Source organism: Pogona vitticeps, chromosome 4, assembly GCF_051106095.1.
Source record: "Pogona vitticeps strain Pit_001003342236 chromosome 4, PviZW2.1, whole genome shotgun sequence".
NCBI lineage: Eukaryota > Metazoa > Chordata > Lepidosauria > Squamata > Agamidae > Pogona > Pogona vitticeps.
The window spans coordinates 27,275,211-27,289,167 of record NC_135786.1 but is presented as its reverse complement, the minus strand read 5'-3'; the positions used below and the strand labels follow the sequence as shown (position 1 = coordinate 27,289,167).

General features: G+C 41.2%; 1 long non-coding RNA gene across 1 annotated transcript; it reads left to right on the top strand.

Annotated features, from left to right (window-relative positions):
• Positions 1–408: 408 nt before the first annotated feature.
• On the top strand, positions 409–11,834 carry LOC144588968 (uncharacterized). Its single transcript, XR_013544758.1, has 2 exons — positions 409–569; positions 11,460–11,834. It is a non-coding gene; the product is annotated as an uncharacterized LOC144588968 (long non-coding RNA).
• The last annotated feature ends 2,123 nt before the right edge of the window (positions 11,835–13,957 follow it).

Sequence of the window (13,957 nt, the reverse complement as noted above, 5' to 3'; positions counted from 1 at the left end):
TCTTTTTCTTTTTGCAAGTTGAGCATCTTGAAAACAATTGTCACGGAGAGGGGTGGGAGAGAAAAGACCGCGGGAGAAAAGAAGGTATCTCTCTCTCTCTCTTTTTGCTGCGTTTGTACATTTCCCAACCTGTGTAAAGCCGGCAGGCACCGTGTGCTGCTATGGTTTTTACCGCCGCCCCCCCTCCCGTGTAAATCAACAGCCCTAGTTAATCATCGACTGAAGATCAGACAGAGTCTGTTATTAACGTGTGGATCAGACGGTGGGGGGGGGTGCGCGCGAGTGTGCACGCGTTGAGAGGGGCTTCTTTGGACTGCTGAAGATGGCCCACGAATTTCAGGCTGCCAACGCGTAGTTTTCTCTCCATTCATCCCTATCTTTCTCTCTCTTTCTGTTACCGTCTGAAAGTGGCTGCCATAGGACGCACCCGATGCCATTCTTGGAAGGGTAGCGATTGGACCAGCGTTGCATCAGAGCAAGGAAATCTCCGTCCGTGTCAGGGGTAACTGTGAGACCCGTCTGCAGGTGGATCAACCCTATGAGAAGGCAATGGAGAACTCTCCGAAAGAGTAGGTACCCCCCTTTCGCATTGCACAGAGTAAATGAAGGAGGCAAGTATTCGCGTCTCTCCCACCCCTTCACACCAAAGACGCTTCAAGGCACAGCCGTAATCGCTTGAGTGAAAGTGATTATTCCATCAGTTTAATGCCCTCAGGTTTAATGAGATCCTAATGGTTTGAACCCGCTCTTTAGGTTGCCCTATGTGTTGTGGTTGTCAGGCTTAAGCGTGCAGCCGTTTGGAAGCCTCTCCTCTGTGAGGCTTTTCCCCTTGGGCCCCCTTGCCATGGCCAGCCAGGGTGAACAAAGCGTAATCACCGATATTTTCTCCTTGCGCTTTCCTTCTTCCACTCCATCCCCAACATAACAGAGATAGTGACTTTGTATTGCTGCCCCAAGTTCAAATACCTGTACTTATAGAGTGGCCTGTTTGCCAGATGGTGCGGGGTATAAATCTAATAAATAAATAAATAATTTCTTTGCCTAGGTAATTGCATTTAATGCCTGATAGTCATTAAAACAAACAAACCCAGCCTTACAAATCAGGCTCTCTCCCAATGTTTCATGCAATTGAATCTTGCAACAGGAATCTGGAAAAGGAGAATTATTTCTTTCAAAGGGGCATCATTCATGTCCCTGTTCTCAGTTGTCAGATTTCTTTTTTCATTGGTGGAGAAGACAATCTTGTCAATTTGAAATGTTAGAAATGAGTTGCAGAAGGAATAACAGAGATGGTGACATCAGTTTTCAAACCTCTTTGTTCCTCTTCCTAATAGTGCAAACCAACCTCTAGCAGTAACTCTGAATGTGACTGCAACTGCACACTCTTACAAGCTATCAAACCAATCCACAATTCTTATTAAACCAAAGGATTTGGGTGCAAGAACATCCCTTCCTACCAGAATCAATTGTGTCATGCATCCAAATACTTTGATTTGACTAGGTGGTAGAGTAGCTGCCTGTAAACATTCTATGTTTGACATTTTGAAGGCGCTGGAATCAATTTGCCTCCTAACACTGAAGGGAAAAGATTGGTATAAACAGCAGCAACAACAGATCCCACATGGATTCCTTTATTGATTTGTTTGCAACTTCTGTTCCATGTTGGTGTCCCCATTTGTGCCGAGGAGGGACCCATAAAGTGACAGATTTTCTTGGCATTCTAGATTTTAAAATGCTGCATTTGTGATGGGAGAAAATCCGTGGTGAGCAGACAGTTTACTCCCTAATCCATCATATTGCTAATTCAGCAAAGCTTAAACAGAAAAGTTCAAGTTAGGTAAGACAAACTCTTCACAGCACTATCTAATCCATGGTATGCACATGAAAACCCTGCATGTCAAAAACAGCCATGTGTAGCTGCTACCAAATGCAAAGCTTCGCCAGTACTGGAACATGATGTTTATAGTGACATGTGGTAGTAATGGACCATCCATGCATAAAGCCATAATATTTTATAGAAGTGACTAGGGTGACACTGACATTTGGAGCTTTAAATCAGAATTGCCCAATAATACATAATATTTTATGGTTCCAGTTCAGTGTGTTTGCAGGACTGATTTATTCTCCGAAGAAGCTTGCTACAGTAACTTGTTGGTTCAGAGAGTTAGGTTAGATTAGAACTCAGTGTGACTAACACAGATAAAAATAATACAGAAAGTAGACAAGGGAAACCTCATATTATCACATTTCAAGCTGATTCTTCAACCTTCTAATTATCCCATTTTGAGATTTTAGTGTAATTGCAGATCCTACAGATTAAAATCTGGTGAGATTAATTTAGCAACTTTGCTGTTTCTCCCTTTCTTGCATCTGATTTTCTGTAATGCCTAAACTGAAGATGAGTTCTGGAGAACTTAAAAACTAATCCTTTTGTGATGTTTTGGTGGTCCAATGAAAGTATTACCCAGTTCTGATTTTTTTATTGAGACCCATTAGTTCAGTCAAGACCTTCAGTTTCCCCAGGTGCATAGATACTCAGTGTAGTAGTTAAACTAACAAACTAAAACTCAGGAGGCCTGAGTTTGAATCCCTGCTCAGCCATAGAAGCTCACTGGGGTGATGGAACTGGTAAAGCCACTCAAGTATCTCACTTACCTTGAAAGCCCTGTTAAATTGCTTTGAGTCAATTCTGACTTGATAGTATATAATAACAACAATGGTTGAAAAGTGCAATCCTGTAAATGTCTGCTCAGAAAGAAGTAAATAAGTCACATTTGTCTAAATGAAATAGTTATTCCCAATTGGAGTAGAGCTATTGAATCAATGAGATTTACTCAGCTGTTGATGTACCACGCAGTCACTGAGTCAATGCGTCTGTTCTAGTTGGACTAGTAACTGGATTTAAAGTCTTGAGTTCAACAAGATTTTCTTTTTAGTCCATGTAGCATTGCAGCCTTAGTCTCTATCTTGATGTTTTGCTTTTGCTTATTTATCATAGATTTCTGTTAATATGCTGCTGTGAACATTTTCAGGCTTCATTTTTGCAACTCACATTTCTGATTTTTAAGCAACTTTTTTTTAAAAAAAATCTTTAATCTTTATCAATTATCTGCCAGTTTTAAGGACTATTAGCTTGCCAAATTCAGTCACCTTTTGTTTATTTACTGCATTTTATTTTTGAAAAAATCCTCGATATTTAACTTTATCTAAAATTGGGGAAAGTGAGAAAATCTATTGATTTATAGAATGCTTTTTTAGGCTTCTATCAAGATTGCAGTTTATTCTAAGTCTTTAGGAATATTTTCAAATTTTGTCTATGTTTTGCGAGAAAATTTGAATTGAGTTATTTTGCTTGTCAATTCAAGCATTACCATGCTGTAAATTTATTTCGACTCTGTTCATAAGCCAAGTATCAGCTAAGTGAACTGGCAACTTCACTTCCTTGAGCACACACTTCTCCTTCCTGTAAGAGGCTGACAAAGGTGGCATTATAGAGCTAGCTATCACTTACTTATCCTTCACCCCCAGTAGTTAGAAATATACAGCTCACTTCTTGATTGCTAGGTTTTCTATGTAGCTGGTAAGCCTACTAGTAGCATTGATATATATGACCTTAGTGATACTGCCTAGATTTTGTTTACACAGCTATCTTTGAAATTCTGGAAGTGTTGTTGCTGTAGCAGTCTGTTGCAGCAAAGTCAACAAAGACCTTAAAGATTAGAAGTTTTATTTACCACACACTTTCCTGGACTCCAGATCAAATGGGCTTCAGTCCACAAAAATAGGGGTGGACTTGTAAAATATATTGTTTTCTCTCCCATTCTGCATAGGAAGTTGCCAAATTCTGCTCAGTTTTCATGTTCCTGCCAGTGAATCCTGGGCAGGAAAGATGTCACTCTGCACAAAAATTATAACAATCCTGCACAGCTTGCTCTACCCTTTCCAGATGAATCCTGCACAGGAAAAATGCAATTGTGTGCAGGAATTATAATATTTTGTGCAGTTTCCTAATTCATCCAGAAAAAAATAATAACAAGAAACATCCCATGAGATTTCTCAGGAAAAAATATATCGTCGCAGAGAATTGCTGCAAGGAGAGAGAAAAAAAGACCCCCATTTATTTATCTAAAATGGTGAGAGCTGTGAGGGTCACATCCCTGCCACAAAAGTGTATGTCAGATAAAACTTGCTAGTCATTAAGGTACCATAAGATTCCTTGATGCTTTTGTTGCCATATACCACAATTAACATGGTTAAGACTTTGGAAGTTTAAGTTATTTAATTTCGTGGCTGGTTCCACATCTTATGCAAAAGGTCTGAATAAACTGAGGAGGAGGCGACATGTAAGGAAGCATACCATTCATCCATTTGCTTTAGGTATGGCCTCGTCTTGTTCTGCCATGTGATGGGAACCAAATGGGATGTTGCCACTGGATCCCCTCTGTTTTTTGGGGGTTTTTTTCATTGAATGGGTTGCTCCTCTTCACCATGTTGAGACTTACGGAAAGAGGCTCAACGTTTTTCTGTTGGATATTGTATATACTTTCTTTAATCATTGGTAGCATGTGAGAAGCAAAGCTGTGGATAGTTCAGAGATACTGCTGGCAATGTCTAGAATATAATGCCCCTTTCTAGCCTTCTCTTTCAGGCCAATTAGCTCTTCCCCTGCATTAAAAAAAAAAAAGCTTAGAAAGGCAGATTTTGGAATCCCTTTACCTGCTGCATAAGGATTCAGATATTACCATAAACTTCCATTCCATATGCACCTCTCTCTTTTTTGGTTGCTCTTTTCACCCCAAATCCAAATTAGGGATTTTACTTGGTTTCTATTTTGACAGCTCCTGTGTATATGTGTTTGTGATGGTTGTTCAGTGCTATTTCCTGATTTAATATCAGCGCAGTCACAGGAGCAGGATGCACAGTTAGCATTTTTTTTCCTCAGAAAGTATTTTTCATACATCTTTTTGATGTACTGGTCAGGTTTGCAATTTTCATGTTGCTGTTGATCAGAGAGTGATGGATCCAGTTTATTGTGCCCCTTGGGGAGAAAGATGGGGTGTGCGTGTCCCACCTGAATCTTTTCACCTAATGAAGCTCAGTTCTCTTGGCGCCATGTCTTTCTTCTCAGTTCATATTTTGAAAGAATTCCAAACAATATGAAAGTGGGTCAGGTTTTTTTTTCCTTTCACTAGTCTTTCTTGAATGTGTCAGTTAAAAATGTTTGAATATAGTTAAATAATTTCTTGGAGGAAGCAGCTGACCCAGCACAGGAGAAAAGGTGCTGATCCAGGATGTATCCTTATCAAATACTTTGATTAGGTATGGTTTGGTTTGCTATTCACTGGAATATAATAATGTAAGAAGCTGCCATATCCTGAATAGGCTGTGAGTGCATCTAGCCCAACATTGTTGTATGAGACTGGTAGCAGCTCTTTGAAGTTTCAGACAGGATCCTCTCTTAGCCCTTCTTGGAGATGTTGTGGATTAAATTGGAGACTTTCTGCTTTCAAAGCACCGGGAAAGGAGAACAAGGAAGTGGCCTTGCACTGAACCAAACCACAGGTGCATCTCATTCAGTACTGCCAACTCTGACCACCATCTATGGTTCTCCAACATTTCCAGCTGGATTCTTTCTTAGCGCTACTTGGAGTTGACCAGTATTTCCTGGCATTCTTCCATCCAAATATTATCCTGATCCAAGATGCTTGAGCTTGAAATCAGACAAGATCAGGTGTGTTCAGGATGATAAGTTGGTAAAGATAACTGCAGTTCAATGTATTCGCGAAGGCTTTCACGGCCGGGATCTAATGGTTGTTGTGGGTTTTTCGGGCTCTTTGGCCATGTTCTGAAGGTTGTTCTTCCTAACGTTTTGCCAGTCTCTGTGGCTGGCATCTTCAGAGGACAGCACTCTGAAGGACAGAGCACAGAGTGCTGTCCTCTGAAGATGACGGCCACAGAGACTGGCAAACCGTTAGGAAGAACAACCTTCAGAACACGGCCAAAGAGCCCAAAAAACCCACAACAACCATAACTGCAGTTGTTCAGGAGTTTGTAATACTTATTGTGGGCTCACAGATTACATTATTGTGGGCTCACATATTAATTACATTCTTCAAGCACATCACTTGTAGAATCATGTATCCAAGAACCAATCATGTTTATATGATGTACCAAAAGGGCTGTGCTGCCTGATACTTAGGCAATGTGAAGTGATCATCTCAGACAACAGTTGCAATACCCAAGTGCTTCTTCTGAGTCCCTGACTACTCTGTTCTGTACTAGCTGGTCCTTCGCATTGCTGTATTTAAATTGTTTGCACTAAAGGTGATAATAGTCAACTAGCTGTGAACTATTATACTACATGCCTTATTCTTGGTCCCTGCCCAACTAACCCAAAGACTGATAACGGTTTAATATTCCCACCTTCAAAAAAGGGTGTATGTGTGAGGGATCTCAGCAACTATTGACTGGTCAGCTTGAAATCAATACCTAGAAATGCTCTAGAAGGATAATTAAACAGTTCATATGTGATTATTTAGAAAAGAACATGAGGCTTAGTAAAACCCAACATATGGAAGTTGAGTCATGGCAATTGGACTTCTTTCTTATTAGGTTGAAACATTTTGCCACTCATCCAAGTAGTTTCTTCAGTCTGAGGATAGTTGGTAGGAGATCCCTGATATATCCTCCATGTTAGTTTCAATTTCCCCTAGTCTGAATAGGCTTGTTAGATGGACAAAGGACCATCTTCAGCCTAATAAGAAAGAATTCCAGTTGCCATGACTTCACCTGGATGACTGAGAATCTTCACAGACCCAGCATGTGAAGCATTGTGAAAATCATTTTGTGATAGACTAATCGTACTATTGCTTTTTAAAAGAATCACAAGATTGGTAGATGAGGGGAAAGCTGTAGATGTAATGTGTCTTGATTTTAGCAAGTCTTTTGACAAGGTCCCTCATGATATTTATGTTGCCAAACTGGTAAAATGCAAGCTAGGCAATGGTACTGTTAGGTGGATTCATAGTTAGTTGACAGCCTAGCAACCTGGATGGGCATCTCTCAGAGATGCTTTAGCTGTAGATTTCTTTGTCAGGAAGGTTGGACAAGATAATCCTTGAGATTCCTTCCAGCTTTAGAGTAGTATGATTCTAAGAGAGTCTTTGTGGATGTAAAAGATAAAGCACAAGAAGAAGAATCATTTGGAAAAGAATTGTTTTCATTCTTTTAAAGTGAGTTTCTGTAGTTGAAGGAGAGGAAGAGTTAATTACGCTAGTGTCCCCACAGAACCAATGGAGTGGCCTGCTTCCTTTTTTGTCCTAAACTGCAATGTGATGGGATGGCTATAGCCAGATAACAGAAGTAAGAACCTGATGGCAGTGGCTTCATAGCAGAGCTGAAGCAATTCACCCTCTTTTCGGCAGAATCAATAGAGTGGTACTGCTTACACTTTTCTCAGCAAAGGTAGTTCTGGTAGCCCTGCCAACAACCTATTATGGCCGGTTCTGTCATGACCACCCATAGTAGTTTGCTGCCTGAGACAAAGAGCAAGATAACATTTCACTCTGTCCCTGAGTCCTTAACGAGAAGGGGTTGACCAGCCATTGAGTTCTATATGAATACTAGTAACAGGACAATGGTCTCTATTCCATCTGAGGGAAGTATGAATGCTTTGGGTATTGCATGACAGATCAGGTGACATCTGCAGTTCTACCCATTTTCCATCCCTAAAAACCTGAGGCAATGTCAGAAATAGCCCTAGTGAAAAGTGAAAATGTATTTCTGTAGTGGTTTGTATGGAGATCAGGGGTTGCTCGAGAGACATAAAATACAAACTCACCAAAAAGGCCTTTGCATTGCTGTGTTTAAACTGTTTGTACTGAAGATGATCACAGGAAACCAGCAAATTCTGTTTATGGCTTATTGGTATCATGATTACCAGATACTAGAAGGTTTTCTCCATGAAAACAGATGTGCTGGTCTCCAGGGCCTTTTGTTTAGAGAAAGTATGGCCTATGGGTGTACTGGATGGGATGATGGGAGTTGTAGTCTACAGCAATAGAGCACCATGTTGAAGGAAGGCTTAACTATAGCCCTGTGGATTTTTGGCATCATGTTCTGTCTTGTATGAATGGGTCTCTGTCAGGGCTGAAATACTGCAGTTTGGTCATGAAATAAACCATACACACCCTTGTACACCATGCACAAACCTCTGTAATAAAATCCCACATTTGGGCAATTGGCTTTGTGTTGGAATTCACGGAACACTGAAGGATTTTATATCATCCCAATTTCTGCACTGGTTAAACAATCTCTTTTCTCTGATGATAGCCATAGAGAATGAAGTCGCAGGTAGTAATATGTATAGTATGGTCAGAAGAATCCAATGATAGTGACTGATGGCCCTTGGATTAAGGAACCTAAAGTAGAAAATGCCCTCATCCTTTTCTTCTTCATATGATTATTGAGATTTGTTGAATTTCTTTAATTATGTGCCCCTTCACTGGTTGATGCCTTGTTGTGGCGAAGGAGCTTGAGTAATTCAGAGAAGCTATGGGCTATGCCGTGCAGGGACACCCAAGATGGACAGGTCATAGTGGAGAGTTCTGACTAAATGCAATCAACCTAGAGCAGGAACTGGCAAGCCACTCCAGTATCTTTGCCAAGAAAACCCCATGAACAGAAACAAAAGGCTAAAAGATATGATGCTGGAAGACCCTCAGGTCGGAAGGTGTCCAACATGCTACTGAGGAAGAGCGGAGGACAAGGACAAGTAGCCCCAGAGCTAATGAAGTGGTTCGTCCAAAGCCGAAAGGATGCTCAGCTGCAGACATGCCTGGAAGTGAAAGGAAAGTCGAATGCTGCAAAGAAAAATAGTGCATAGGAACCTGGAATGTAAGACCTATGAACCTTGGTAAGCTGGATAAGGTCAAACAAGAGATGGCAAAAATAAACATTGACATCCTGGGCATCAGTGAACGAAAATGGATAGGAATGGGCGAATTCAATTCAGACGATTATCTTATCTACTATTGTGGGCAAGAATCCCATAGAAGAAATGGAGTAGCCCTCATAGCCAATCTGTTTGAGAAAATTGAAGATATTAAAGGAACATTTTGTGCAAAAATGGACATGATAAAGGACAAAAATGGGAGGGACCTACCAGGAGCAGGAGACATCAAGAAGAGGTGGCAAGAATGCACAGAGGAATTATACCAGAAAGATCTGGATGTCCCAGACAACCCAGATAGTGTGGTTGCTGACCTTGAGCCAGACATCCTGGAGAGTGAAGTCAAGTGGGCCTTAGAAAGCATGGCTAACAACAAGGCCAGTGGAGGTGATGGCATTCCAGTGGAACTATTTAAAATCTTAAAAGATGATGCTGTTAAGGTGTTACATTCAATATATCAGGAAGTTTGGAAAACTCAGCAGTGGCCAGAGGATTAGAAAAGATCAGTCTACATCCCAGTCCCAAAGGGCAGTGACAAAGAATGCTCCAACTACCGTACAATTACACTCTTTTCACACACCAGCAAGGTTATACTCAAAATCCTCCAAGGTAGGCTTCAGCAGTATATGGACTGAGAACTCCCAGAAGTACAAGCTGGATTTCGAAGGGGCAGAGGAACTAGAGACCAAATTGCTAATATGCTCTGGATTATGGAGAAAGCCAGAGAGTTCCAGAAAAACATCGACTTCTGCTTCATTGACTATGCAAAAGCCTTTGACTGTGTTTACCACAACAAACTATGGCAAGTTCTTAAAGAAATGGGAGTGCCTGACCACCTTATCTACCTCCTGAGAAATTTGTATGTGGGACAAGAAGCAACAGTTAGAACTAGATATGGAAGAACTGATTGGTTCAACATTTGGAAAGGAGTATGACAAGGCTGCATATTGTCTCCCTGCTTATTTAACTTATATGCAGAATATTTATGCAAAAGGCTGGACTGGATGAATCCCATGCCGGAATTAAAATTGCCGGAAGAAATATCAACAACGTCCGATATGCAGATGATACCACTCTGATGGCAGAAAGTGAGGAAGAATTAAAGAACCTCTTAATGAGGATGAAAGAGGAGAGCACAAAATGGTCTGAAACTCAATATCAAAAAAACGAAGATCAATGCCACTGGCCCCATCACCTCCTTGCACATAGAAGGGGAAGATACGGAGGCAGTGACCAATTTTACTTTCCTGGGCTCCATGATCAGATGGTGACAGCAGCCATGAAATTAAAAGATGCCTGCTTCTTGGGAGAAAAGCGATGACAAACCTCAACAGCATCTTTAAAAGCAGAGACATCACCTTGCTGACAAAGGTCTGCATAGTCAAAGCAATGGTTTTTCCAATAGCTATGTATGGAAGTGAGAGCTGGACCATAAAGAAGGCTGACCACCGAAGAATTGATGCTTTTGAATTGTGGTGCTGGAGGAGACTCTTGAGAGTCCCCTGGACTGCAAGGAGAACAAACTTATCAATTCTAAAGGAAATCAACCCTGAGTGCTCACTGGAAGGACAGTTCCTGAAGCTGAGGCTCCAATACTTTGGCCATCTCATGAGAAGAGAAGACTCCCTGGAAAAGACCCTGATGTTGAGAAAGTGTGAGGGCAAGAGGAGAAGGGGACAACAGAGGATGAGATGGCTGGAAGCTACCAACATGAATTTGACCCAACTCTGGGAGGCGGTGGAAGACAGGAGGGCCTGGTGTGCTTTGGTCCACGGGGTCACGAAGAGTCGGACACAACTTAACAACCAGACAACAACAAAATTATATGAGTGATCACCTTCTTTTCTTAAAATTGGAAACTCCCTACCAATTTATGTACTCCTATAGTCATACAAATGGATTGTTTCTGTTTATTTTTCCCACTGGATTATGTGCAGAAACCTTTCTGTTAATTGGGGAAGTATATTTAGCAAATGAACACATTTTTTTTCACAGCTCAGAGTTCTTCCAATGCTAAAGTGAAAATATAGAAATATAATTGCAGAATCTTGTACACGTCTACTCAGTAGCAAGTTCCACATTGTTTTGCATGGCCCTTTCCCCAGGTAGGCCGGTGCAGGGTTGTGGTCTAAAGTCTAAATCCAGTTGCAAGATCCAACTAGAGCAGATCCATTGACTGAACTGCTGACTGGTTCATATGGAAATAATTTTGGGATTCGGTACATATTTTTCCTAACATTTGTATTTTGAACATAATTCTACCTAGTACAGAAATTCCTATGCAACCTGTTTTGGAACATTGTTTTCTTCAATGTATAGACTTTGTCTTCACTGCTTCTTACCATATACACTTTGTATGCAGTTTTTTGATTGACAAATGCCATTGCAAAATTCAGTAAATATTTCAGTGAATTTTGAAGGATAACTGGTTTTTAATTTGTGTTTGTTAAAAAGTGCAAATGGGATCTGCAATAACAATTTACTGAATTTCTTTCCTACTCCTAAACAGCATCCAAAGCGTATGGGAGGTTGTTGTTGCCTTAACCAAGTCAGATCTGTGCTCCATAAAACTACATCCAGCCTATGTAAGTCTGAATATCTTTCTGGAGGAAAAGATACAGCTCAGTGGGTGAAGTGCATTAAAATTAATATCGAATTTTAACCTTGTTGGTTGCTCTATGCTTGTTGCCAATATCTCCTTCTTAATGTGTTTTTAAATGCCCTTATATTTCTTAAACTGTTTTTATATGATGATTTTAATATTTCCATGTTTAATTATTTTAAATTGCTTTTTGTATATGTTTTTTTCTTTTTTTCTTTTTTTGTCTCCTTTAATAATTTGTCAGACATTTCAAATATCTTGCTGGGACAATTGGCTGTGATGGCTAGGAAGGTTGGGAGCAGCAGTCTGACAACATCTGGAGAGAGACACATTCCACATCATAGGTGAAGAAGGCTATGTTGCGCCAAAACGTGCGACTTAGCATAAGCCAGCCTCCCGTGATCCTGTTTCTCTTCTAAAGGCCTTTTGTAGTAATGGGTAGCACTAACCAAAATCAGCTGGGGAATAATGCTTAATTAATAGTGCTTAATTAAAGATTAATAATGCCAGTACATTGTAGTAATCCAGTGGTAAGTTACAACTGGAGTAGGCCCACTGAACCAGTGGAACTTACATAGGTTTAGACTCACCCAATCCCTACTGATTCAATGGGCCTGCTCTAGTTTTGACTTACCATGAATTTCAGCCACTGAGACATGGCATAAATAATCTTAACATAAAGATAAGACAGAATCCTCTTGGGAGATGAAAGGAGCATAAGTGTAAGATTAGTAGCAATTCACTGCCACAGTTTAAGCCATGACACTTATACTGGCAAAAGTCACCAATAGCATTCTGGCCATTATTTTGGCAACAGGGATCAAGGTACTGCAGTGGCACAGCAGGAAGCCCCAAGGACTTTTGCTAAGTATGTATATGATGCATATAGATGTGAAGAGACAGCATGATGTGAGGGGTGGGGTGGGGTGGGGTGGAGGAAAGAGCATTGTGACAGACATGAGCATCATTTGAGTCACATTTTACACTATAGAAAAGCTCGGTGTAGCCACTGACATGCTTTAAAATCACATTATGTACCAGTGCCTGACTTTCTGGGTGCTAGGATTCAATTCCTTAGAATGTTGGTTGGGGGTTACTAAATTTGCAAGCTTTGTTGCATCCTTCCCACAATAGCTGTGTGAGGAAAGTGATTAATTATACATTGTAAAGATGGGAAAAGGGGACCCAACTGAAATGTGGCTTGTGATTAGGGAATTTAAATGGCAAAAATAGGAATAGCTGCATCCAGACGTATTGCTGGATATGAATATATCTCCTAGTCTGACTCTTCTCTTAATTTTTGAAAAACCTGTTACTGTTTTTCATACATTGTGCTATAAATGAGAAACCTCAGGGCGGGGGAGGACAAATTGAAATGGAAAATTTTGACATGTTGAGAGAATGCTTAGAGAAAGAAACTTCCTATAAACACCTTGCTCCCCCAAGCCCTGAAATGAAGACACCAGACAACCATCATTGGGTTTAAATACGGGCCACACTTTATTAAACCAAATTAGTTAAACCAGGTAAACCAAATCCAAAATTGAGGGGGCCTGTGGTAGTGCGGGGAAATAACGCCAAATAATTCCTTATTAGTCAATGGGCGAGTCCCAGGCCCCAGGTTCCAGCTGTCTAACGACCGGAGGAACCTATAAGGCCTCAATTAACACCCCGGACCTCTAGCCATCGTATTTGATGACCTTTGGTGCGGAAGTGGTCAAGCACCTCAGTCGCCTTCTGCCCTGTAATCGCACGATCCGCAGAGCCGTCAGGACTGGGGCGCTGTTTTCTTTATGCAAATTACCAAAGGGAGACACCGTGACAATCAGTTATTCTCGCACTACCCGCCCGTGTGACCGAAAACAACAAACCACCATCAAGTGCCACAAAAACCCTATTCCAGTGTGGGATAGGCAAAAAATCCCCCCATCCAAAGGCCAATCAGCATAGAGGTCAAAAATTCCTATCCCGGCCCCAAAATAGGCGACCCAAAAGCACACTAGAAAGAGAGTGGGCGGGTGGGTGCCAAAATGAAAGGGGAACCAACTCCCGGCCCGGCGCTCTTTTATCACCCCCGGTCCGGGCCCCAACATCACGTGGCCCAAGTTGCCAGCACCCTCCAGGGCCGGGAGAGCAAACAACGCGTGCACCTCAACGGTGCGACCAGGCGCCCCTCGCGTGCACTTGCACTTCTCCTTTGAAACAAGTGAGATCTTTCTTTTCTTTACTACAACATATGCAGTTTCCATTAGCAGTCGTCTCTCTCCCCCCCCCATCTTCTTCCCTGTATCTGGGATGGAAAACATCCTGTGATTTTATGTGTGAGTAGCATACAATTTGCAGCACTTTATTCCTTCTCTTTCTCTTTTGCACTGAGTATATTCGTTTATTCTTTTGTAGTCCTG